This window comes from Dermacentor andersoni, chromosome 10, assembly GCF_023375885.2.
Source record: "Dermacentor andersoni chromosome 10, qqDerAnde1_hic_scaffold, whole genome shotgun sequence".
Taxonomy (NCBI): Eukaryota; Metazoa; Arthropoda; class Arachnida; order Ixodida; family Ixodidae; genus Dermacentor; species Dermacentor andersoni.
The window spans coordinates 115,027,652-115,051,843 of NC_092823.1; the positions used below are offsets into that span (position 1 = coordinate 115,027,652).

General features: G+C 42.8%; 1 long non-coding RNA gene across 1 annotated transcript; it reads right to left on the bottom strand.

Annotated features, from left to right (window-relative positions):
- Positions 1-812: 812 nt before the first annotated feature.
- Positions 813-10,089, bottom strand: LOC129388096 (uncharacterized). Its single transcript, XR_011890483.1, has 3 exons — positions 9,921-10,089; positions 7,767-7,914; positions 813-1,976 (listed from the first exon to the last, which is right to left on the bottom strand). It is a non-coding gene; the product is annotated as an uncharacterized lncRNA (long non-coding RNA).
- Positions 10,090-24,192: the final 14,103 nt, after the last annotated feature.

Genomic DNA, 24,192 nt, shown 5'->3' on the forward strand with positions numbered 1-24,192 from the left:
AAATTTAATTAGACTTTCTGATATTGGTGCCCGATTACCTTGCTTTGTTATAACTGCAACCAGAATTATTTTAATCAATTAGTGTACAAGATTATTCTCATTTCGACATTGTTTGATCACCTCTACACTGCCCCGCGAAGGCATAATTCCATTTCTCGCACTCTCTGAACTGTTTAAAGGTGCAGTAGTGAATGTGTGTTTTTCCTATGCCCTCGAAAATTATGTTAGCAGGCTGTACGTTAGCTGTATGGAACTTGCTGCGCTTAAATGAAAGCTCCCAGATATATTGAGAATACTTGAACTGTAGTGAGGAACATATGATGGGGCACCCTTCAGCGACATTGAAGTGCTTAAAGCCTAACTTCCTGTTTTTCGAGGTATAGCTTAATGTATTGTTGTTAAGCATGCCATGTACGAAAAGGAAAAAAAATAACTGAGGTGAAATAAAACTAAATATTTTTCAGATTTTGCTCAAATGAGATAAACAGCACTGGCAAGAATGTGGTCAACATCAGAGGCAACATTTCCATTCTCACCAAGTGCCTCGAGCCCGAAGCACTTGGTGCAGTCGATAGAGCAGTGTTCTATGGTTTCCGGTACAATACATAGACGGCACTTATTCGATATTACAAAAATGCCTTTCCTATTTAACCAAGCTTTCCGAGGCATCGTTTCACTAAGCACTTTGTAGAAGAATGTCTGAGAGTGCGGAGAAATAGGCACATTACAGAACCGTGCAAGCACGTCATGTCGAAGTAAGTCGATGTACAATGATCCGTATAATGGAGGCGGAAAACGCATGTTGCGTTTTCTGGATATATTTGTCAGTATTTTTATACAGGCATTTCGTTGAAACAGAGAACAAGCACGCTCCACTCGTGCCAACACTAACTAGTTCTCGGCGATGATCACCGCGTGCTGATGATTGTGGTTATTATAGTACGACACATACCGACAATAGAGGATCGACCAAGAAACGTGTCCGCATGGGCGATATGATGACGGTTTTCATAACGTGGCAAATGCCCACAATGGGGGACTGGTCAGGAAGCGGCCTGTACACATTTGCAATAAATAATAAATAAGGAAACCCAAGACAATACAAGATTTATCCCATGGCGTAGCACGGGTACGCGAGAAGGCATGCGTGCGCATCCATTTCTGTTACGCCCAAGACGCACGTAAGAAATGAGCAGTCTTGGAGAATTTCACTATCCGCTATATGAAATGTTCATATCACATAGGTCCCGACATGTGCACTGGTCCTGTACAATTCTTGTACAACATGTTTTGACGCTTTATGTTTTGACCTGGCGAAAATCGAAAATTGGGGATGGTGCTGAGGCTGCCAGACGGTAATTATTGTCTCGTAATGAAACAATTTAAGCTGAACATGTATTTTTTTAATTCTCGGAGTGATGCAGAGGTGACACTCAAATGAATTCGCACTGGGACAAGGAAACTACGGGATAAAGTTTATTCCTAGAAAAAAATGAATCACTCTAGTTACACCCCAAGCTAAGCCCCTAAAAAGTTCTATGCCATGCGTCCTCGCGACGCCTGCTTGATCTGATTTTTTTATCGAGCTGCACGGCAATTTTGCTTTAATTAGCTTGATATGGGTTTCCAACATTTCAATTTCACAGTATACAATGTCGAGATAAAGGATTCGTTCATAGTGAAATTAGAATACAATGCTCTGCATTGATCAGATATTGTATTAATCATTTAATCGTGTCACCAAGAGCACACTGATATAAATGATCAGACTGCTATGTTCTCAACGTACATGTTATCTATAGGTAAACATTTTTGTCACTTGTATTCGCATTCTCAGGGTAACCACTCTAAAACAGAACCATATTTTTGGAAGGCAGAATACTTCCGAAGCGCCCATCAATTGATACAGGGAAGGACACGCAATCCAAAGTCTTTCCTTGATCTGCGACCGTGAGGGTGACGATAAATTTGCCATCCTGAAAGTGAACATCAAAAAGAAAATCAGACACTTGGTGGAGCTTAATTTTAGGTACGGCGAGAAACGTTGTAAACTGGGGCCCTGTTCTTGAAAAATTCCTGCGCTAAAACTACTCTTAAGTACACATTTCATCAAACCCTGACATTGGACACATTTTTATTGGAGTATGTTATACCAAGGCAAAAAAAAAAAAAAACTTGTGAGCGACAGGTTTTGAGAATTGCGCCACATATACAATGGTCTAGTAACGAAAAATTTTGATACACTGGTCAGGTCGCCATGGTCGGCCTCGGAACGAGTTTGCCAGCTTTGCTGACGCATGGCACCAGCGCTGCCTTTCTCGCTGCCCTTTGAAGAGACAAGTAAACACCTTTAAACTCGTATTATCACTTTAGAACTGAATGCAATACGCTCAGCGCTCTCTCATAAGTTTGGCGTTAAATGTGTAGCAGGGTTTGTAGCAAGAAGTGTCAGGGTTTCTCATGATGTAAAGGAAATAGCACATGCGTGCCATCGTTGTGAGATATTCCAGTAGTGCGTTTGTTAATGGACATAAACAAATGTAAGCCATTCATAAAGGTACCGGCTTAGCTAACGTTTTAAGTATTGCAAATGTATTACTGAGATTTTCAGAAAGAATTTCGAATACAAGGGGAACTAATAAATATAAGAACATGGCTGGTAATCGCCGACGGCAATTAAAGCGCCATCTCAGAATACGCGATGACATATGCAGAGGCCCACGTTCAATGCGAAGAAAAAATATATTGATCTCGTAGTAGAAATTTGCACGCCAATTCAGCAACAGTAAATGCGCAATGTTATTTTAGTTTGGAAGTAAAATAGAGATCATCTTACGGTGTACTCATTCTAACTAATTTTAGAGATACCGTTTACCTGTAAAAAACTGAAATTGCCCTCACAAATGAAATCAAGCACCATGGGAAAATGAATACCTTTCGTCCTTGATACTACATGGTATAGCAAAACATCGAAGGGACAGATACTTCTTCAGCTGCGGTTGGTTTAATCATTCTTACTAAAGAGGTAAAACTTCATTGTGTCGTTGATGGAGTCCAGAGGTGGCGGGGGTCGGGAGACTAACCCCCACTCCCCCCTTCCTCAGACGGCGGCCAGTCCTTGCTTTCTGGCTGCGTCTTCGGCCGTCCGGACGGCCCAGAGCTGCTTCTCTGGGTCCAAGCTGAGCAGCAAAATCTTCCATTGCTCGGCCGTAGTTATGATGCGTGAAGTGTTAGTGCAGTAGGTGTTGGTGGTTGAGGCTTTGGGGCATTGCCAGATAATGTGATCGAGGTCAGCGCGGGCCTCGCACGCTTTGCAGAGGGGAGAGTATGCATCGGGGTAAATGCGGTTGCATAGCACGAGGTTCGCGAAAGTTCGCGCCTGAAGTAGTCGCCAACTGGTGGATTGAGAGTTATTCAGTGTTTTGTGTGCTGGGGGGAGGGGGGGGGGTTAGCGTAACCGCTCTCTGCGGTAGTGGAGGAGTATTTCTCTAATCGTGACCATTCGCTCCCGCGCGTGACCGCGATGCAGAACACAGGGCTGGTCAGGATCGGAAGTCTCAGGAGAAGGATGATACACCCGGTGTGCGAGAGCTCGGGCGGCATCGTGGGCGGCTTCGTTTTCAGCCAGACCCGAGTGACCAGGGGTCCAGATGGCCTGGAAGCGGCGTTACCTTGAGGGACGAGTGCCAGAGAGTATCTTCTGCGCTTGGGCGCTATCAATCCTCTTGTGTAGTTGCGAATGGCCGTTTTTGAATCGCTGATGATGCAGTGTGCATTGGTAGCCGCGTAGGCTAAAGCGACGGCCGTTTCTTCTCCTCATTCGGGTTGCGTGGTGAGTATTGATGCGGCCGCGGCGAGGCGTTACTTTGAGCCCGCGACTGCGACGACTGCCATGGCGTTTTGGTTGGGGTATTCCGCAGTGTCCACGTACACTACGACAGCGGCTTGGTCGCAGCGCTTATGTAGTTCTTTAGCTCGTTCTGCACGCCGCTCCGGATTGTGTTCAGGGTGCATATGGCGATGTATGGGTGGGATAACTAGCTGAGCGCGAATGTATGGAGGGAGGGGTACTTTTGTTCCGAATTGGGTGATGTAGGATATGCCTAGGTGTGCTGGAATGTGTCTGCCCGTGGTGGAATTGGCGAGTCGTTCACATTGGCTAATACGCTGCGCTTCTGTATGCTCGTATGTGGTGTTGTGAATGCCGAGGGCGTCCAGTTTCTCGTTATAGGTGGAGATGGGAAGATGTAGGGCTTGTTTATAGGCCCTCTTGATCATGATATTGAGTTTCAGCATGTCATTTGCATTGAGGCTATGGTACGGGGCGATATAGGTGATCCTGCTCAGGGCGTAGGTGGTTACCAGGCGTATAAGGTTGTTTTCTTTCATGCCGTGATGTCGATTTGAGATGCGTGCAATGAGGCATGTGGTTTGGTGTACAGGAGTATCTAATTGCTTGAGTATCTCCGTGTGCCTGCCGTTTTGTTGGATGCGTAAGCCAAGGATACGGATGCTACGTACAGTAGGTATGCGTTGCTGATGCACGTGGAGTTCTACTTCGGGGGGATGAGGGTCTGGGCGTCGACCTCCCCAATTAGGCTTGTACAGAAGGAGGTCCGCTTTCTGTGGGGAGCACTCCAGTTCGCGGGGTTCTACGTATGCAACGACATTTGATGGCTTGCTGCAGCGTGTCTTGTATGCCCCCGTCGCTGCCCCCGGTGACCCACAGGGTGATATCGTCTGCATAGAGGCTATGCTTGAGGTTTGGGATGCGAGCTAATACAGGCGGTTGTCCGAGCAAGCCCACGTTAAACAGAAAAGGGGACAGAACCGATCCTTGCGGCGTGCCTTTGCTGCCGAAGTGAATAATTAGCGACTGCAACCATCCGATGGTAATGGTGGCCGTGCGACCTGTAAGGAAATTCTTCACGTAGTTATACGTTCGATGTCCAACCTGAAGTTGTGCCAGTTGGTTCAGCATGGCCTTATGCGTGACGTTGTCGAAGGCCTTGGTTAAGTCTAGCCACAAGATGGCTCTGGTGTCCAGCCTGCAGCTTTTATCGCCATTGATAAATCATAGCTGAATCACACTATATTGAGCAGAAAGTTTCGGGCGGAAGCGAACCATGGTATTGGGGAAGACGTTGTTGTCGTTCATATGTCTGTGTAAGCGTGTGAGGATGACGCGTTCGAGGATCTCTCCGAAACCTGAAGTAAGGGAGATAGGGCGGAGGTTTTCGAGTAGGAGGCGCTTCCCTGGTTTGGGAATCATAATAATTTCGGCGTCTTTCCATTGTGAGGAGAGGTGTCTAGTTTCCCAGTATGCGTTAACGTAAGCTGTGAGAGCTAGTATAGAATCCTGATCTAGGTTGCGAAGCATTTTATTAGTAATGCCATCAGGTCCCGGGGCCGAGTTAGGGCGTAGTGGGAGGATAGCTTCAAGTACTTTTGCTGCTTGTATGGGCGCGTCCAGGTGGTCGTTAGCGGTGCCAGTGTATGCTGGAGCGGGTGTAGTAGGTTGAGGTCCTACGTACGGTCTCTCAGCTCTTGAAGAACTTGTGCGTCCGTGCCCGGATGGGTGTGAATTATTTTTTGCAAGTTGTGCTGTTGTGTGTTCTTGCTGTTGGCCGTGTCGAGGAGGCAACGGAGGATATTCCACGTTTTGGGCAGGTTTGGTTGCCGCTCCATGCTGTCGCATGTGCTGTGCCAATTTCGACGAGTAAGTTCTTGTGCATAGTCTTCGATGTGATGGGTGAGAGTGCTAATACGTTTCCTGAGCGTTCGGTTGAGTTTGTTGTTTTTGTATTTGCGATGCAGACTGGCGAGGGCTTCTCAATTATGCCGCAACTTGCTATCTGCCTCCTGCAGAGTGACTTCCTCAGGCACCAATTTAGTGGCTTCGCTCGCGTGTTGCCGCAAGGATGCGACCCACTCTTCGAAAGGGGGTTGTGTACCGGAGAAAGAGGTGAGTGCTCTGGCCTGCAGGAAAGCGTCCCAGTTCGGTACGCGGAGTTGACGGCCCCTGGGCTTTCGCGGGCCCCCTGGAACTGTTGTTTGGCTTAAATAGTGGTCGCTGCCCAAGTTGTCTTGTGTGTTGGTCCAATCTGCCTGTGGAATTCGTTTTGCGAATGTCACGTCCGGTGTAATGTCTCGGCTAACGCTGTTTCGCATAGGAGTGAGACAAGTTGGATCCGTGACCAGAGTAAGACCTAGATTCTGTCCGTCGAGCCATAGTTGCCTACCCTTTCGGCGGTCCATTGGGTATCCCCATGCCACCGTAGGGGCGTTTAGGTCACCTGCGATGAGTAGGGGGCTCCCCTGGCTACATGATCCGCTTTGGTGAAAAGTCGTAAAAACCTATGTTGTTGTTTCGGGCTGCTGTACACATTCAGGATGAAGACGCTCTGTTGCGTGCACCTTGCAGACGGGATTATCTTTAGGAGAATGTGGGCTGCTGTTTCAATGCCTGTGTGATGCTGTGTGAGATGTTTCGCTTAACCAGTGTGGTTACTTGGGGCCAGCGGTTTATTCATGAATGGGGTCATAGTGAGTTATACAAGCGTGAGATTCGAGAAGGAACTTCCACACTTTATTGGCCGAATTATAAAAAGGAAAGCGCATTACATCTGTCCGTGCAAAGGGAGGCTGAACCTTGAAGTCGCGATGAATGCATGCAAATTTAATGTGTGCCATTTGATATAATTTTGTTTTTCAGTTAGTTGTATTATGATGGAGTTTGTAAAAACTTTTAGAAGTAATGTTTCCCTTGTAGTCTCCAGTGATGGCAGATCAAGGCTCATTTTATTGGCTGAAATGCTTTAATTGGAAGAATATTTTGGTGGTGAACCTAACCGATATATGTAAGGCTTCCAATTCGTATATTACATATCATTGGTGAGGGTTCAATATGTTTAAGCTTGCTTTAAGTGTGTTTGTATGTCACGCATTAAGGCAAGAAGTTTGGTGCCTTAGTTAACACGGTGGATTCTCTGATGAGTGACAATGAATATCCTGCACGTGCTGTTGAAAATGAAGTCAACACGTCGATGTCATGATAAGCTAATAGTAACGGGAGCATCGAAGTACAGGAAACGTTCTACTGCCTGTACGGTATCAGAATTGTGTCTTTTTTTCGTTTTTCATGTGAGCGTGAGCATATTAGCTGCCCCGTTAATGAATCTCATTAACTTTGTTTTTGATGCATTCATTTGCATCTGCCACTACAAGAACCATTAAAGAAGCATATCCAGGTCATAATGTAAAGCGAAGTATTCACTAATATCAGTTATGGGGCGTTGATACTTCAGACGATGGTCATAACGTCAGAACTTAGACGATATATTACTCAATCATAGATACCGCAGTGTTTTGTAAACAAAAAAATTACATAATAAGTTCGTAAAATATGATGCACTTGTCTTCCATCGGGTGTTTACCAATAGACGGAATGGGACCTCCTTTTTGAGAACAATATCATTTCAGTTAACCTAATTCCTGAAGCCAATCCAAAAATACCAGGTAAGTTAGTCGAGAGTGCCAGCTTGCTACGTGAAAAGTATGTTTCAAAAGCGACAGCTCCTTTCAGTACTTATTTCTCAGCCATCAGATTAGAGCGATGCCACAAATTTCTCTGTATTTATGGCGTAAATGAATTCTTGTGCAGCAAAGCCCGCGAGAGCTTTTATCTGCCAGCTGATCGAGAAATACAGGTGAACCTAACATTTTAGCTTATGTATAGAAGACATGGGTATGAAGATTCCGCTCACCCCAATGCATCCCTTGGCTAAGTTCATATCAGGAAGATAGATGGATAGACGTGGAGAATATGTGCCTTCTTCAATAGGACACTTGTTGTTCCATTCAGCCGTCACCTGTTTCTCAAACTCCGTGTCACCACCACAAAGCTTCAGTTGTCTATTATTCAGAGAAGTGGGGCAACCAAGCAACATTGAGAACAGGTAGCCCAAGCTTCTTTGCAAGAAATAGCAATATCTCTTCGATAAAGGTAGCTGCAATTTCTACAACGACGCAAGAAGCTTTCTATTTGGCGTCAGTCGCAACGTAATTTCGACAAATTTTGCAGTTTGAAAGCAGCGACACACTTACACTGCACGTTTTGTATATGCCTCCTCTTGGACAGCTGTTTCAGTCAGGGATCTTTGAATGTTATCGCGTTCCACTCTTAAAGGCGAAGCTTTAGCGTACTCCAAACTTTTTGTTTGGCCAAATTTTGTCGCAAATCTTCTTAATCGACACCGTTGCTAGCAGCTTGTCTCGGAGGTCAGACGATATGAAATATCGATTTCCCCCCGTTGCTCCACCGCATCTGCGATTGTCCTGCGGCGCCAGTGTCTGTGGTGCTGGACTGATAATCGAAATCTCCTAGGCTCGGAATGCTCTCATAGCTTTCGTTTTCTGCTAAATGTCTAACTTTTTTATGACATATCTCATTTTTGACGTTTACCGCTGCAGTGACAATACGCCTACATGGAGGAAAAAATATTTCCTACTTTCGCAGACTTCAGCGTCCACCCAGATCGTCAGAGGCCCTAGCGGGAAAACTTGCTGGTTGCATGTGAGCTTGTGGCACCAGAAAAGCACGTCCGATGTGTCAGTTCCGTCAATATTTTGCATGTTTCATGCATATGGCAACACTTATGCAGTGATCAACGGCTAATGCTAGTGTGAAGGAACTGAGACAAGCGGATTGTGAAATTACCTAATTGACAGGCTGGTATGCTATATAAATAGGGATGTAGGCACAAAAACGTTCGTGAGTTTTATTAGCATACTGCGCGTACAAGAAAAGTACAGGGCACGCACGTTTGCGCTTGCATTATTTCGGATAATTTTATAACCATGTTTCTATGGCTTATAAAGGTGCCGAAACACTGCTAAGTGGCAACTACCGTGCCTTCATGCAGGTGTCGAAGGCTTGCGAAGTAGAGAAAAAATTGTGCCACTACAGAGGTGCGTGAAAATGCACCAAATACCCCTCTGTAAACCAATTACATATGTTAAAATACCTTGGCTCAAACCCTACACGCCTGCATGAGCTGGTAACCTCAAAACGTGGTAAGTGGTGACCCCAAAACTACGGAATAAAGTAGGTTTCTATTTGCCGACATTGAAAGCATGATTCCGTATTTGACATTGTGGCTACGGTTCCTGCTCAGCACTCGTACGATTACTGTTGCACGGAGATGATAATTACGGGAGGACAAAATTTTGGATGCCATCTATTAAGTCTTACATAAACGGATGCTTGGTGATTCTTTAAAATTCAGTCTTTTTTTTCTCTAAAAGCGCGGTGCACACAGAGCACACGGAGAGCGGAAACGCTTCCTTGTGTGACTGCCATTTGATAGAGTGACACTTGCGTGTATGTCCCATTCTCAGTGTGTTCCCTCATAAAAATTTATTACTATTCTGCGTGCAGTCCAAAAAATATTTGTGTAGTCTGCATACGGCTCACCGGCATTTTTAAATGAAGTCCGGAGGCCCTGTACGACGCTTTTAAGGATTTATAACGTCACACATCTCGTTGAAGAATGTCGGTACTTTCGGTCAGTACCACCTCTGAACAGAGCGACAGAGATGTCCTAGTGAAGCGTGTTTCTTTACTGTCTGTAGATATTGTACAGCTAAGTGGCATATTCTGAAGTACAGCAAAGCAGTTTACTATTAATCTATAGATATTATATATAAAATTCCATGGCACTGAGCGCAAGCAGATTCAGCTAAAGAAGGATACCGCGGCTGCGAAGGAGGGGAATCAGAAGAAGACCGAAGGGCGAGTTCAAATATGGTGACGAAATGACCAAATGACCTCACAAACGTTAAAGCCGGTCATTCACACTGTGTTAGGAGCTACTGTTGCATCGGCCACCGTGCAAAATGCAAGGTTATTGCAAACTCACTTTGGGATAATCAGGTGAACGCATTGCACGAGCCTTCCCTCAGGTTTCGCGAAAGAAATTTTCAGTACGGGATTGACGCCAAAGGCCTCATTTACTTGAGCTTTGACGTCAAATTGCGCTGTCTTCCCAAGTTCGGCGTCGGTGATTTTGACATCCTGAATCACTAAGTAAGAGTCATCCGAGCCTGAAATCGAATAGAAGAAAAAAAATCATTGTAAAATTTGCTTGCACCTGACAAAAGTCACAATTTTTGCCATAAGGCGACACATCGGTTGTGATAGTAAATTATTATCATTTACGGCCTCATAAACTTGTAAACATTCGCTTATTAACTAAATTTACAGGCATGGTGTCACGCACGCACAAGCAAACTGGAAGCCATGTCAATCTATGATCGCGCACACTCGCTCTAAAAACGCTGGCGTGAGGAAGCGTGGCAGCAGCAGCGAGCGAACAGGCCATCGTGCTGCCTTTCACGTGAAAGCGAAGTGAGCGGAGAGAACACAGCGCCCGCGAAGCCATCAGCACTCCGCACGCTCTGCTACGGCTACACTTTTGTTACAGCCACCTCTACGCAAAGCCGTGCGACGGAGATCATTGCGCAATGTAGCGCACCAGCCATACACCAACGCAGTCGCCGCCTATGCTCATGCCACGTGTCCAGCTAGGTCGCACCACTCCACTACCTCTTCCTTACAAGCACTCTCACTCCCACGGAACCTGCATTTGCAATGCCCGTAAACGGTAGCACCAGGCTGCGATCAAGGAGAGAAACGCCTCGAGGAGCATGAGCAGACGACAACGCGGTTTGGCCACGTTTTCTACGTAGCTAGTCCGGGCAGTGCCACCACCTGCCGTGAAGACACAGGCTTTTGTTTTCCTCTTTCGCTTGTACGATAGTCAAGAACAATAGTAAGCGCATGTACGGTGTTTCCGTCTATATAAACCGAACTTTCTACGACGAGGTAAGTCTTTATTTTTTTTCAGGTAAAATCCTTTGAGAAAGACTGCGTGGTGAGGCTATTTATGGGCATGGACATATTTATGGTCAGGGGATTAGCGACATTACAGAATGTGGCAGCAGGCACTTCCTTTAAGAAGAACAAAAAATCCCCACCCGAGCACACCGTACGAATGGCTAACCAGCGAGGCTGAAACCTGCGGCCCCGGTGTGTATCACTTGGTTATTCCCGAAGGTTCAATAAACAACAGCTTATTAGGCTGCTGGACATGCTGCCTTCGCTCGGCTGCACGAGCCAGTTCTTGTGCTCGCGCTGCAGCATAGGCACGGCGCAGACGTGCTAGTTCCCGGTTCTGCTCGCGGCGTTGCTGATCGAAAGCTACCTGTTCCTCAGGAGTACGTATGACGTATGGCCGACCCATTTCGGCGCCGGAGAGAAACTGCTGTGCGCGCTCGGCTGCACGGAGAGTAACGACGTCACTACTGACGCAGCCAATCGCAAACCTTTCTTGTTTGTTTTCGCACATGCGCATGAGGCTGCACCAGGGCAGTTTTAGGCCTACAGGAGAGAGGCTGATGGACGGAGGAATCGGGTAGCCATATACAGCTTCGCGTTAAAAAAGCGCGAACTGGACAGATAATACAAAAATAGGCACTCGTGTGTATATGCAGGTCTACACTTCCTTTAGGTTTTTTTTTCTTGTTTTTATTTTTAGCGCGCCGGTCGTTGGATTCTCCGCAGTCATATTAGGCAAATAACGCTTTCGTGGTACGCGCTTATTCGACTTGTATACGTTAACATATGAACAACGCACTCAAGTTGATGCGGCATATGCAACGCGGCATAAATGAGGCTGAGAATCATGTTTTCCTGGTAACCTTGCAAGAAGTTCGAAGCACTATGCCAAAAATGCAATATTTGTTCCAGTACACTCCGTTATACTTATAATATCATTCGCATCGCACCTCCGTTGCACTGCATTTGCCCAAAGAGGAAATGTGCAAAAATGATGTATGTGAGATACTGATAGTTCAGATAATGAAGATTACTATACTAAGATAGCCGAATGATTTTCCTTCCCTGCATATGCAATGTTCATAGAGTCGAGGAGATTTAGGTGTCTGAAGGAGTGCTTTATTCTTTAAAAAACGCCACAAATAGCTGAGCGGCAAAATGGTATCACTTGTTGCACATGAAAGCTCAGAGCTTCTTCCTCCTTTTTTTTTCCTTTTCGAGTCGCAAAACTTCAGGCAGGGCATGTACTGGAGCTTTTTCCGTCCCTCCCCTTGATGTTCTCCTGTCTCGCTGTCATTATACAAGAGTAAGAAGCTATATAACGCCACAGAAAATGCATTAGCATGGATGTAATCTGTACATATTCAAATTTAGTTAGCTACATAATCGCAGTCCCGCTTTTATGCTGTTCGATATGTCCCGTAGCAAAAGTGACATGGCGCCGCAAAGGTGACACAACGTGCTATACAACACGTTTCTGTGACATGCGCTTCGCTCCCAATTCTCCTCCGTGTTATACACGTGTTACCTATAGGGTACGAGCATCGCGAATTTTTCTCGCGCCTTGGAATCAGCTGTATCTTTTCGGATTCCTTGAGTGAAAGGTTTGAGATGCGCAACAATATTCAGAGAGCCATTAATTCTGCACTGATTCACGATGGGCTATATGTGCGCTTCTACTAAAGCGCACTAATTGCACAGACAATGGAAAAATAACTTCTTGTTCTTCTTGTTGGGTTCCTCGTGTACATTTGACATGAAAACAAATTCCTGGCTCTCCCGTAAATGAGAGTAGATGTAAGCATGAAATGGCAACCGGAAAAGCGAATTCGTTGGAGATGATACTAGATACAATAATACGATGGGGGTAGCGCATGTTAGCGACGGCACACCGCAGTCTACGCCACCACACCACGTCATACTGTGCAGTGGTCAATATGAACGCTGCCCAGCTAGAATAAAGAAGCAGGCTGAAGGCAGCACGACAGGCAGCAAAAGACGCCAGGACGACAATACGCACTGCCCAGCTAGGAGAAGTGCCTCAAGGAGGCGCCACGCGGCGTGGCGCCATCTCTCGACGCAACGCAAAACTCACGCCGCGGAACTCACGCACCGCTAGCGTTCAAAAGAGCAGATTGCCAAAAAATGACACTGAAGTGTATGATGGGGCTCTGTATCTCCCTTTTGAACGCCGCTATTGGAAATTATAAATAAAACTCAGCGTACTAGGAGTTACAGCTTGAGTGATATTGAGAAAAAAAAATTAGGAGGAACTTGGAAGCAGCATTTTTTCAACTCGTTTGCGCAGTAACTACGTATGTAATGCAGCCCTGTACAAATACTGAGCGCTAGAGAGCACATTTTCCCAAGTTTTGACTCGTTTGCCGGATTATCTCGTTTTGTCCTCACAACTTGCCTGGGTGTTCTCGTTCGAGTGCCCCGATAATGGTTCGACTCTGGCTTTTGGCTCAAAGTCACTTGAAGCTCGCCGACAACGGGAGCTAAAAGCATTTCATGGTTCAAAACAGATGACAGCCTAGAAGTGAATAAAATTTCTTTCTTGACATGTATAAAATTTTTTCTTCATTGAAATTAGTAAAACGTCGTTCATATGTAATCACCTGTAATCCGCTGACAGTGATTACATTTCAATAAAAAATTTGGCAATTCAGTTGACTACACCTTCAATTTCATTCTCGGAAGTAGTTCGAAACAAGAACAAACTAGGATCATAAGGGCCTCACCTTCACACTGCGTTACATTCGGATTTTGGACAGATCCTTCCGCGGCAACCAGGTTGAGAAGGGCCAGAAAGCCGAAGCAGGTGATCGCCAGCGTCGTCATAGTTCTCCAAGGCTTCGAGAATGCCGAATGGCAGCATGAAGTTTGCTTTTTATAGACTGGTTCTGTGCCTTTCAAAGCATAGATACCACTGTTGGAAGTCAGAAACCCTTATCACAAACTGCATTTCCTGCCAATGTTTATCCACATATTAAAGTTCATAGTACTTCCACTCTCAAGTCGATAACCGAACGTGGAATGCAGTTCTCTCTAATACAGCTGGGGAGTTCAGTATAACTGCCATTTCCGCCTGCAACATTACTAGAGTACTGACCTGCAGATGTTGTTAGCTGTTATACGATATTCAGAAAACCAATACACTCCATCGACAGACGTTATTCTTGACTACAAATCCATGCTCGTATTTCAGGGATGCTTGAGCAGGAATTTCTAACTTAATCTAATGCGAATATCCGAGAAAAATGACCTTGGAGTAAAGAATAGTTTTCTAATTTCCAGGAAATCTGAATGTCGAGCTACTAAGCTCGAGGTCGCGCAATCGAATCTCTGCCACGGCAGCCGTATTTTGATAGACATGAATTGCAAAACTAGCTATGTACCGGACATTGGGTGCACGTGAAGGAACCCCAGGCAGACTAAATTATTCCCGGGCCTGCCACTACAGTGTGCTTAATAATCATATCGGGGTTTCGGCAGGTAAAACACCGTAACTTTTTAAGGTGTAGAAATAATTATTGTAGGGGTTTCACTCGAAAAGTAGCACAATATTTATTTCTACCATTTGTACTGCCCTTTTTCACTGAAAATGAGGACAACTGAGGATTTCGTAATATGGTGAACACGGTGAATCTTGTGTGCACGAACACAGTGAAACTGATAATGCATAAAAACCATACGTCACTTGATGCACGTGGTGCGCTTTGTTCATTGCAGCAAAGTATAGTCATGCAGCAACGAGCATCGTTTCAAGGAGACGTAAAGATTTCCTAAATAATAAGTTCTTTTGCCTAAATAAAGAACACAAATTGTAAGCTCCACATTGACGAGGAATTCTTATTTAATGATTGGAAAGTACTGATAAAAAGTCAGCCACTTCATAGGTTCGTGCGGGAACTACGCCTCAGAAATCGCGGCCCAGCACGACTATAAAGGTTCCCGAGCAGCGGAAGCATTCGAGCGTCACCACTTGTCATATTTCGCCCTGTAGAATCCTACGTATGCTAGTTCGCATGCCTTATATTCGAATGGCATAAATCAATATTCAGCAATTCCGAAGAGAGAGATGTTTACCAAATACGAATTGAATTGCAAATACTATTCAATTCGTATTCAACATTTCGGATAATCGCACTCGCCTACCGATTGACCGCGCGAGGCTCATCATGAAACTTTCATTATCTTCCAATAACACTGTTGAGGTTATGTGCGATCACGTGCACTATTATATTCATGCACTTATAGTTTCTAGTTTACACTATGCCTCGAGTTTTAGAAAGTGATATTGTTAGACCACTTGAACTAGTGTTGTGAGTTCAGTATATGAGTGTGTACCGACACCTTTTCACCACTGCCCAGCAGAATCACCTCCCTCCCGACGTTACTTGGCTTCCTTCCAAGTAAAAGAGGCAGTTGCCTAACCTTTGTATTTGCTCGATTGGATTGAGATTTAGTTCCCCGCACGTGTAGATATGGGTTCGTTTATTGAGTGCAATAACTCCGGAAGCAACAGGAGTTCATTACTGCCGCCATCAACATCAAGCTAACGATAACATAAAATCGTTGTCGTCGAGTTATTTCGATTGGAGAGAGTTTTTGGCAGAATATAGGTAGCGGTGATTTCGTATTTCTCCGCAGCATTGCGCAAGAGAAATATATTTAAGAGCTAGATCAAGGAGCCAGAGCTTTCACCTTAATTCTTTCCGTGAGCACTTGAGGGGCATGGAATTATTTGATGCTATTTCTTGAGCTTTTTTGAGAAGACTACCTTACGAAGTGCCATGAATCCGCCCTCTTTATCAGACACCAGTAGCGCTGAGTTACTTTTCTTCAAACACTTAACGGTGTCCCAAACCTGAACACTGGCGTTAGTATGCAGTCATCTAGACATAAGACAGTCAACGCATTCTGAAAGCACTCTTCGTTCGTCTTTAGTCTGTTTGTCTCACTACTGGCGTCTCATAAAGAGGGTGGATTCGTGGTGCTTTCTGCTGTAGTCTTCTCGTAAACAGCTCAGCAAGCAATATCAAAGAATTTCCTCCCCGTCAAGTGTTCATAGAAAGAAATAAACAAGATAGCTTTGGCTCTATGGGATGAGATGAACTTGGAAAGGCTGAACAAGACTACAGCTGGTGCAAAAAGGGTTCTCCTGAATATGTTTTTCTCCATAAAAACACACAGCGAGGGGATGCCACTTAGGCCGACTAGAACAGAAAAATATTCATGGCAAGGCACCCTGTCCACATTCTTGCGAACGCAACCCAAGTTGCTTCAAATGCATGACCCTTACCTCTCTGTACCCGATTCAGAGAGTGTTTTACATTTTCTTTCCAAGTATGAGTACCCTCTGCAGCTGTTATGCCCCTTTTTACTGATGCAGTAATTTTTTAATTATATTCTGCACAGCCAACATTTCTGCACTGTCCGTGAAAACATCAATGACTTTGGTCTTCATGCCTTTCAAAGTTGCACTGGTTTGAACAGTGCACTAGCTTGAGCACTGGTTGGTTGAGCATAACTTTAAGAGACAGAAATAGAGCGGTTCGCATCAGAGAGCAAACGGGTATAGACGATATTATAGTAGACATTAAGAGAAAAGAATGGTGCTGGGCAGGTCATGTAATGCTCAGATTTTTAGCCTTTGTATTAGAACTCACATTTACTTTCTGAAAGAACTTGTGCAAATTATAAGCACACATCTAGTGTTATTATATTTATTTGTTCTATCAAAATAGTCCTTAAGAAGAAGCTTTAGCTCGGGTTCTCCTATCTAAATACATGTAAAAGCAGAATTCGTTTTTCTCGGCAACCCCCGCACCAAATTTGACGAGGTTTGTTGCAACTAAAAGAAAAATTTAAAGTCTAGTGACTGCTGGTTTCGAATATTTGAGTTAGGTCGTAAATTTTTTATTAAAAATTAGCAAATTCAAAAATTTTCAAATACGAAATTATCAAGTTTACAACTCTGTAACTCAACAACAAGAAATTATAATACAATTCCGTGGATTGCATCTAATAGTACATTAAAGCGGACAAAATTTATTTGTTACAGATGAATATAAAAAATTTTTTAATAAAGAAATACAGCTTTTGCAGAACCCTTGTAAACAACGTAACAAATTCACGTAAGATGTAAAATAACATATCGAATTTGTCCGCTTTAAATGGTCTAATGGATGCCGTTTACAGAACCGCGGTATCTGTTCTTGACGCAGAGCTATCAGTTTGTAAACTTGGTCCTTCTATTTTTTCAAACTGTCGATTATTTGAATTTTTTTACAAACTTCAAGCCATAAATCGAAATCGCGCTTCCAACAATCACTAGAATTTAACTTTCTCTCTCAAACACAACAAACTTCATCAAAATCGGTCCAGGGGTTATCTCAGAAAAACGTTTTTTCGTTTTACATGTATTTGAATACGCCGCGTCGGAGTTGGGCCCGAGCTAAAGCTTCCTCTTAAAACTGGTCAGGTTGTCAGGTCTCCCTTCACGCCCTGTGTAAATTTTGTCCTCGAAACTTATATTAACTTAGCGGCAAACGCCAAACACTACAAATTTCACCTAGCGGATACAGCTGGTTCTCAGAAAACACAAATATGGCGACAGGTGTCTGTTGGCATACTTTAGCAATAGTGGGTGCAGGCTAGCTGTGACACTGCTGAAATACTTCAGCTGTCACACTGCTACAATGCTTAAGACACCACCGAACTGTAAGTGCAGAACAAAACAAGCAAATTCGTCAACCACAAGTTTGACTCCTGCAGTCCCAACATAGGCTGTTTCATGTAGCTCTAACAGAAGCTAATATGTGGAAAGTACATGTTAAATCATATTTAGCTATAAATACTTGCATACACAACATAAAACCATGAGTTGCAGTGCATATGATGCTTGTTCTAGACATTAGTATATTTGCAAAAAAAAATACTTTTAGGATCGCATATACTGCTTTCAGTTCATTTGCCCAGTAATGTCCGATTAATAGCGCTATAATTCAGGTTTGCTGGTGGAACACATTCTGACCTAAACAACATCAAGCAGAATAAATACAAGGCTGCCCACTGCGCTGACCAAATGCATGGAAAGGGACCCAAAGTAGTGGAATTAACTCTTGACATCTGTAGAATAAGAGCTTTTTGGTTCATTGTCACTCTTAGAATTACACTTGCTCCATATGTTCTGCGTGGTGCTGTTGAAATAAAATTCGTTTGATGAGGAACATCGCAATAACCACCAAACCGCATAGAAAGATCAAGCAGAGAATTTCGCACGATGTGCGAAATTGGAGGCTTCTTTAATATTAAAGCATCAATAGATTGCATTGCCCAACAGTTAACTATGTGCTCCATGCTATACAGACAGAAAGTGAAAAATAATACAAATAGTCACAGACTCCCAACTGCTACAATGCCGACTTGCATGGATGGGGATAGCTTAAGAAGAAGATAAATAAAGTAGGTAGAAAAAGCGAACTTATTAGAAAATTCCTCGCTACTGTAGTAACTACAGCACAGTGAATACTCGTCTTCATGTATCAATTCCAGAAATTCAAGCTCCTCAAATCTTCAAATGCTCGCCAGTGGAAGTTATTCTGGGAACAGTAGAGATATAATTGTGAAATTAATGCAGAAACTTGGGGTAGTTGGTGTCGATGCAGCTCCATTGACATTGTTACTACCGCGAACAAGGCTAAAGGAAATGAGGTGGGACAAGACAGAGCGGCAGACTTCAGCTGACAAGTAGGCATGCATAGGTAGCGTCGATGACTTTCTTGATCTGGGGGGAGTGGTTTGACTCAGTTGAAACAGTGATACTATTTGGGAAATGGATGATTCAAAGTACATCATGAACCTGCCATTATCACTGTGTCACTACTATCCCATAAGCCACCTATTATTTTCTCGCTGTCGTTACATTCACCCATTATCCTCCCACTATGTATCCAACAATTCACCCAGTACACCTAATATTCACCCAGCATGCACACCATTCACCCACCATTTACACAAGCCACCCAGTATGTATCCTACAATCCACCTACACACACACGGTTCCACCCAGCACATTCATTATTCACCAACAATTTACACAGGCTTCCCAGTATGTATCCCACCGTCCACCCAGCACACCCACCATTCACTCAACGCGCCCATCATTGAGACAAGTCACCCAGTACGTATCCCACCAATACATCCCACCATTCACCACTGCACCCACTATCCACCCAGTATACCCACGATGAATCCCATCATACGCAGCACATTTTCCATCATGCCCAGCATAAAATTCATGATGGGCCATGCTGGAATTTTCAATAGGGTCGTGCCACGATTTACCCCTGATTTTATTCATACGCTAACAAAGAAGCTTCAGCAAATTCGTCAACTCATGATGAAAGTAAACAGTACGAAAGGAAATGGACTAGAAAGAAAGACTTTAAACCATAGTTATGGTTACAAACAAGGTTTATTGCTCTGACCTACAGTTTATGCCTACAGACTGCAATGGCAGCAATGAAATAGACCCACAAAGAGCACAAATATAAAACAATATTAACTATGGCAGGTCACAGGTGTTCATCTTGTGTCTGAAGAGGAGTTTGTTTTCCGATAAAGATGTGGACGGGGCCCTAAAACTAAAGAAAGTTGAATTTTATGAGGTCGCCCACAAAATATATGTTGTTTAAGTTTCCCAGTTAGTGCACGATTAGCTTAATTTAACCAGGATTATTTTGGCTGGTTAGTGTGCAAGACTCCCCATTTCTCGGTAATGCTTGATAAGCTCTAGTGTCCCACGTAGGCATTATTCCATTTCACAACATAAAGCCTAGTTTATTGCAGCAGTAGATATGTTGGCCTGCCCATTTAGAGAAAAATGTTTGTAGTCATTCCGCGCTCTATGAGCTGTTTAAAGGTGAAGTTGAAAATCTGTGTTTTTCTGATGCCCTCAAAAGTTATTAAGCTCGCCATGTGTAGTTTAGCTTCATGGAGCTGGCTGCGAGTACGTGAAAACTCCTCGAAGCATTCAGAATACTTGAACATTAGTGACGAACATCTGATGGTGGCAGCCTTCAGCAACATTCAGGTGCTGAAAGTCTTAGTTTTAGCTGTTCTCATTTATCATACTAAGTACTTCGTAAAACTATATTGTGCTCTTTCACTACAACTTTCCGTCGGATTTCCCAACTATTGCTTAATGTAAAGTTGGTAAACGTGACGTATAATGTCAAAAGCCAAAACCAATTGAGATGAAATAAATATAAATCTATTTTCAAGTCTTGCTTGATTACAGAAACAGCACTGACAGAAATGTGACTGACTTAGGCGATTGTAAGACTGTTTTTATGATACAGCGATTGTGACATGTCCCAAACTAGTCATGCAAACCTCATTTTGCCAGTTGTTTGCTTGTTTTCTTCTTTTGGAGCTCAGACTTCGCAGTGTATTATGTTTAGGACGAAGTAGTAGTATTTCTTGAGTCATGGAAAAGTTCTGGGCTGAAAGACTTTCTGTGCAAGTTCTTAGCCGACCAACTCCTCAAAAAGAAGGCGGTACATCAGCCTACAGGGAACACACTGCGGTAGAAAAATAAAAGGGAACTGCAGCTCATACAAATTCAGACCATGTCACTTCCAAGGAGGTTCCAAGCTATGAGCCTGACGGATCTTAAGGATACGGAGCTTGTTTTCGTACATGTATATTTGTTTCAAAAATTTAATGTTCTATTTTACTGAGTACTTGACTTTTATGTTTAATATCTTGTTATGCGAACACGATCGTGACATTTTTTTCTGATATCAATTTCTGTATAAATGGTGTGTACTGTTTCTTGGTACATAAACCTGCGCAATGAACCACAACAGCCTTAAAAGTGCAGTTAAGATTGATAAAATGGGCAATTGTTTGCTTACCACGTTGCTGTAAAGGTGATTTTAGTATTTTTTTATGAAACATGATTTAACTGAAAGATATGGCAATGGTAGTACTTCATTGAAGAGCCCAATATTTTTACATACCTAGCAGATCAATCTTTCATGCCTCTTGATTTGCCTTTATACTGCTGGCCCAACATCCATATTTTGGCACCTGTTTATTCAAAAAATGTATCTGCTGTTTTAATACTTCAACCTTATTAAAATGCCTTATTAACTGCGCTTTACTGCGCTTTACCATTAACATGGAAATTTAAATCGTAAATTTTTTTCTGAGAGCTGGTGAAGCCAAGGTGTTCTTTTTACCAGAATTGTGGCGCAGCAACTGACCAGGGACGAGAGAAATAACGTTGCCTGGTGCACACTTCCGACTAATTTATTTCCAGAAGAACACAAGACTATATAGACACATGTATATACAGCACATGCGCATAGGCATAATCGTGCCCATGGGCATAATCAAGAGCGATCTCCCACAGACTTGCATTCATTACAGTAGATAACAATATGCACCAACTACCCTGCAACGTGTTTTATTGACCAAAGGGCTTCTCAGAGTGGCCCGAATGAGTACGAAATGTCAATATAAAATTTCGCCAATTCGTTTGTTTCATTCTTTGAAAAGCTATTCTGACAGGTCTGCCTTTGTAGGCCAGTTGGTTGAAGAACTGCAATATACTATAAAGCGAGAATGACTGCTTTCTTCTGGTAAACTAAGCTTTGTATTGAGCCAAGGTTTGATTCACGCTACAAATAAACTGCCAATTTCACGTCCTGTGAAGTGGATCGTGAAAGTTTCGGTGACAGTAGCAAAAAACACTGACAACTCCGACCACCTACAAACGCAGACCATAACCCATCTGGGAAGGTTTGCGGTCTTTACTCATTCTGCCAGCGTATGCAACCTGAATGACGGACACGCAAAGCAGGAAGCCACATCACAACGGTTACTGAATTTCAGGCGTGGAAACTCCAGTCAAAAATTGCTGGAACCTTGCTGAGGAACCATGCCAATGGAGACGTTGCTTCTGTATTGATGCTACCCACACTATTATTAAAGAATTGGCCTACAGAGCAATCACGAAGCTATTACAAAGTGAGATACAGGGTTTTATACAGCCAGAACAGCTTACCGAAAAAAAGAATTCCAGATATGCTGACGACATTCAAACATGATTCAATACGTTCAAAACACGGAACACTAAGCAAGGCGTTGCCCATTGCGCCATTTTTCACGAGTCCCGCATTGATAAACTGCACCAGCAACGCACTTGACATATGTAAAAAGAAAGAAAGAATTTCTCCCTGTAAGTACGAAGGAAAGTTCAAAGACTCAAATGTCTATTTTTACTTAGGAAACGCAAATTTCTAGGACTTCTCTACCTTATCTTACGCCAATTACTGCTCGTCGTACAAGGCATCTACATAGTCAGTCTCTGACTACACACCACGCCAACATAAACGCCTTTAAGTATTCTTTTTTTCTACTTACAATTCAGGAATAGAACAAACTGCCTTCTGATGCTATTATGACCATTGAATCTATTCACAAATTTATTGCTTCTTATTCATTGTCATGTTTCATGCTGTATCAATTTTCTCCTTTTACTGTACGACCTGTCCCATTGTAAATGAGCTCTTATGTTTTGTGCTGTCACTAGGCTGAATCGATATTATGCATTGTTGTATATTTATGCCACTTCTGCTAGGACCCACTGTAAGGGCCTGAAGTTTTTGATAAATAAATAAATAAATAAATAAATAAATAAATAAATAAATAAATAAATAAATAAATAAATAACCGATATTGTGTATATACCGCAACTTCCTTACTTTTACAAACTACTATATGCTATATATATGCTACTATATGCAAACGACACTAGTTCAGTTTTACAGATAAACATACACTCACTCGATCTTGAAAAGGTAGCTAGTATATTGTCGATTTCATTGTGATTGAATTGATTGAATTTAAATCTACTTCAATTGAACATTAAGTAAACTAATTTCATAATTATTAAATTATAATGCTTGTACTAAATTTATAAACATGTGCTATTCAACGAGTGCATACTTAAAGATGTTTAGGTGTTGTTTTCGAAGAGAACAACACCTCACATAAACAAGGTCTGTGCAAATATGTGTAGGACAATATCAGTAATGAACAATATTTGAAATCTGGTGCCATAAAGGTTAGAATTTCAGTTATATTATGCCCTTGTTCATTCTCATGTTCACTACTGACTACTAATCTGGGATATCGTTCCTACGACAAATTTAGACTGGTTTGTAGAGCTCTGCAATGCACAGCTATAAAAGAAGAGATTTGCGCTGCATCCTAAAAAATCTAGAGCAAAAGGCCAACACGGCACTATTCTTTTCTAAGCTTAACATACCCAAAGTTAACTAGCTGCTCAAATAATGCTTGCTATGCATAGACAGAAGGACATGATGTGTGACAAGTATACTCATACCTTATCTTCTCTGCCTGACAATACACAATATCATCTCAGAAATACTCGACTTAGAACACCAATGTTCCGAACTAAATATGGAACACAGGCACTTGCTCATCGTAATACCTGATTATCTAATCAGAAATCGCGAAATTGCTAATATGATTCACCAATGCAGGTTTGTTCATAGCCTCAAAAAAGTTTATCTTTGGCTTAGCTGTATTGAATATTGCTCATCGCGCGATATGTTGTGCAGCTGTGGTCATTTCAATCCTTTCTATATTCTTTAGTTTTGTTTAAACTCTTGCGCAATTGCTCAGCATTGTTGTTTGTCAGAATTATTCCTAATTGTTTTCGCTTTACTTAGAATGATGCAAGTATACACTGCCACAAACTTTAAGCTTTTTGTGTAATTTCTCATTTGCCTTTTGCTTAGATTTTTGTTTTCCTCTGTTTCTGTATTGTTTCGCAGTGTTCTTGTTGCTTTCTGCCTCTGTGCAATGTACATGTAGGGGTGCTTTGCTTAGGCAGCTGCATCTACATTGAGCCCCTTCATCCGAGTTAATGTAGGTCTAAATAAACAATATCAATAAAAAATATAGATGCAGTGCACAGCGTTCGTGTCTACGGCATGCACTGAGAACGTTTTTTGCAAACACTCGCACAAGACATTGGACAGTTGTTTATATGACTAATTCTACTCGTGTTGTGTTATATTTCCTTAGGAAAATTTCCAATAGAAATATTTGGTTGATTTCTATAGGTTTCATATTATTGGATAATGAAATGATTAGGCTGATACACTAATATTGCTGATAGCAAGTATTGGTCTACTGGAGTATAAAATAGACCTGATACACTGATAGCCTGTAGTGGTTTATGAAAA